General features: G+C 51.3%; 1 pseudogene; it reads left to right on the top strand.

Moving 5' to 3' along the window:
* The first annotated feature begins 3453 nt into the window (after positions 1 to 3453).
* Positions 3454 to 3634, top strand: LOC138787675 (U2 spliceosomal RNA; annotated as a pseudogene).
* Positions 3635 to 3882: the final 248 nt, after the last annotated feature.

The following is a 3882-nucleotide window of genomic DNA, read 5'->3' as shown; positions in this document are numbered from 1 at the left end:
TCTTGTGGCCACAGGAAGTGTGGCCGCTCTGTCCTTGTGGTGTCGGTGCTCCAGTGACATCACTGGAGCATCGGCGCCAGGACAAGGGGAGCGCGGCCACAACAGTGAAGAGGAGACGCCCAGACCCAGGTGAGTATAAGTGTTTGTTTTATTGTGTTATATACTATATGGGAGGGGGAGCACACAGGGGCCTGTGTAACTGGGGGAGCGCACAGCGGGGGTCTGTATAAATGGGGGGAGCACACAGTGGGGCTATATAACGGGGAAGACACAGGGGGGCTATATATAACTGGGGGAGCACACAGGGGGGCTATAGACTACTGGGGCTTTACAAAGGGGTCTATATACTACTTGGGTCAGCACACAGGGGGTCTATATACTACTTGGGGCAGCAGAATGGGGTCTATATACAACTGGGGGAGCACACAGGAGGTCTATATCCAAGTGGGGGAGCACACGGGGGGGGCTATATACTACTGGGGGAGCACACAGGGGGTCTATATACTACTGGGGTAGCACACAGGGGGTCTATATACTACTGGGGTAGCACACAGGGGTCTATATACTACTGGTGGGGCACACAGGGGGTCTATATACTACTGGGAGAACACACAGGGGTCTATATACTACTGGTGGAGCACACAGGGGGTCTATATACTACTGGGGGAACACACAGGAGTCTATATACTACTGGTGGGGCACACAGTGGGTCTATATACTGCTGAGGCAGCACACAGGGGGTCTATATATAACTAGGGCAGCACACAGGGGGTCTATATACTACTGGAGGAGCACACAGAGGTCTATATACTACTGGCGGGGCACACAGGGGGTCTATATACTACTGGGGGAAAACACAGAGGGTCTATATACTACTGGTGGGGCACACAGGGGGTCTATATACTACTGGGGGCAGTACACAGGGGGTCTATATATAACGGGGAGCACACAGGGGGTCTATATATAACTGGGGGAGCACACAGGGTGTCTATATATAACTGGGGCAGCACACAAGGGGTCTATATACTGCTGGAGGAGCACACAGTGGTCTATATACTACTGGGGGAGCACACAGGGATCTATATAATATTGGTGGAGCACACAGGGGGTCTATATACTACTGGGGGAACCACACAGGGGGTTTATATACTACTGGAGGAGCACACATGGGTCTATATCAAAGTGGGGAGCACACAGGAGGTCTATATCCAAGTGGGGGAGCACACAGGGGGGCTATATACCACTGAGAGAGCACACAGGGGAGCTATATACAAGTGAAGGAGCACACAGGGGGCCTATATACTAGTGGGGGAGCACACAGGGGGTATATGCAACTGGGGGCAGCACACGGGGTATATACGACTGGGGGCAGCACACAGGGGGTTTATATACAACTGGGACAGCACACAGGGGATCTATATACTTTTGGGGGAGCACACGGGGGGGCTATATATAACTAGGGGAACACACAGGCGTCTATACACTACTGGGGGAAGCACACAAAGGGTATATACTACTGAGGGGAAGCACACAAGGGGTATAGACTACTGGCGGTTGCGCACAAGGGGTATATACTACTGGGGGCAGCCCACAGCGGTCTATTGTTGTGGAGTGCGTGTCGAGGGGGGGGGGGGCCAGACATAACTTCGCTTGGGGCCCCAGAAATGCCAAGACCGCCCCTGCGCTCATCTATGGGTATGCTTTGGCAGGTTGGGTGGGGGGGCATCTGTGGGGATGGAGGTGACAGCTCGCAAGTGAAATGACAGATCTGGCAGGCCTCTTTTTCACAGATTCCACTGATGTGGCATTCGTGGAAAAACATGGATCCTACTGGGCAGTCCTTTCCGCAATCTGCCTCCTGTTCAGGTGTGGTTTGCAATTAAAGAGGATGTACCATCAGGTACACCCTATTTAATATGACCCACCGATAGAACGGCACCGTCACGGGGAAGCCAATGCCGTGGTTTGTTTCCGATGCCGTACACGGGAACCGGGCCACGGAACGAAAAATGGACCGCAGCACCGGCTTCCCCGTGATGGCGCCGTTCTATCGTACCTGAAGGTACATCCTCTTTCAGCGCCATTCACTTCAATGGACTGAATTACAAAGCCCCACCCAAACTGGAGACAAAAGTGGTGTAGTCTCTGGAAGAAAGTGCTCATGTTTTTTGTAGCTTGGATAACCCCTTTAACTTGTGATATTTAGCCTTTAACCTCTGCTTAGAGCTGCATCTGAGTACACAGGTCCTGTGAAGTAACAGGATACACGCAGAGCTGGAAAATAGAGGGGGGGGATATATTAATAATGAAAACTGCAGCACAAAAGAGATGAAATGGGAAGCAAGTAGTAACTGTGTGTACTGTGTAGTAGTAGGTAATAGTTCAGAGAGAACACCCACTAAAGCACATTGCATGGAGAAAACTAAAGGTGTTTTTTGAATTTTTACAGTATTATTAGCACATAATATGCCATCTAGACAATCTATTGTACATTTACAAACCATCGGTGTGTAGGGGAAAAAATCAAACAAATCAAAATCAAAACATAAAAATATACTTCCCATAATAAAAATAATGGGGGAGATTTATCAAACATGGTGTAAAGTAAAACTCTCAGTTGCCCCTAGCAACCAATCAGATTCCACCTTTTATCCCTCACAGACTCTTAAGGGGACAAACACACTTGCAGGATCCGCAGCGAGTCCTCTCACTGCGTATTTGCAGCGAGACTCGCTTTGGATCCCGGTCCTATTCTTTGAATGTTAGACAAAATCCCCTGCTGCGAGTTTGTCCCCAGCCCACCCCGTTAACCCCCCGGCCGCCGGAGCATATACTTTACCTGATCCCGGCTCCGGCTTGCTTCGGCGGTTCCCGGACTCTTCAGCAAGCCGGAGCCGGGATCAGGTACAGTATATGCTTGCTCCAGTGCCCGCCCGCAGCCACGGCCGTCTGATCACCCCCCCGGCCTTCTGATCACCCCCCCCCCCCCCCCCCGCAGCCCCGATCGCTCCCCTGCAGACCCGGCCACCTGCAGAGGGGGGGGCGTCCGGGGCTGCGGGGGGGGGTGGTCAGGCGGCCGGGGCTGCGGGTGGGCACTGGAGCGAGCATATACTTTACCTGATCCCAGCTCCGGCTTGCTGAAGACTCCGGGAACCGCCGAAGCAAGCCGGAGCCAGCGGCCGGGGGGTTAACGGGGCGGGCTGGGGACAAACTCGCAGCAGGGATGTACATCCCTGCTGCGATTTTGTCTAACATTTAAAGAATAGGGCTGGGATCCACAGTGAGTGTCATTGCAAATACGCAGCGAGAGGACTCGCTGCGGATCCAGCAAGTGTGTTTGTCCCCTTAAAATGAAAGGCGGAATCTGATTGGTTGCCGGGGGCAACTGAGTTTCACTTTACATCATGTTTGATAAATCTCCCTCATTGTTTTTATTATGGGAAGTATATTTTGATATTTTGATAGATCTATATCTCATCATTTGCTGTATCTGTTCTCATCAGAGTAATATCTGATACGTCCCCTATCTGGGGACCATATATTAAATGGATTTTTAGAACATGGAGATGGAAAAAGAGCTTGCTCTGTCCTCTCCAGGCATTGACCTGGTATTACAAGATTCAGTGAAGAACCCCTTCAATATAGAGCCATACACTTTGCCTTGCTGTCCTATAGACACTTTCAGAGTCTGTATGACTATAATGGCGTATGCTGCGCCAGATGAGGTAATACAGAGACATTTGTACCGCGTCTCCATCACTCTACACACACACATCCTCAGTAGTATACACGGCCATAGTATACCACCGGCAGCCACGCACTCCCCTCATTCATCTCCTCCCCCTCCTCCTTCGTTTCCAGGTTGCCATAGGAACTGCAGCT

Source organism: Dendropsophus ebraccatus, chromosome 3 (assembly GCF_027789765.1).
Source record: "Dendropsophus ebraccatus isolate aDenEbr1 chromosome 3, aDenEbr1.pat, whole genome shotgun sequence".
Classification (NCBI taxonomy): domain Eukaryota; kingdom Metazoa; phylum Chordata; class Amphibia; order Anura; family Hylidae; genus Dendropsophus; species Dendropsophus ebraccatus.
The sequence above is the reverse complement of the archived record's forward strand: the minus strand, read 5'-3'. Positions and strand labels throughout refer to the sequence as shown.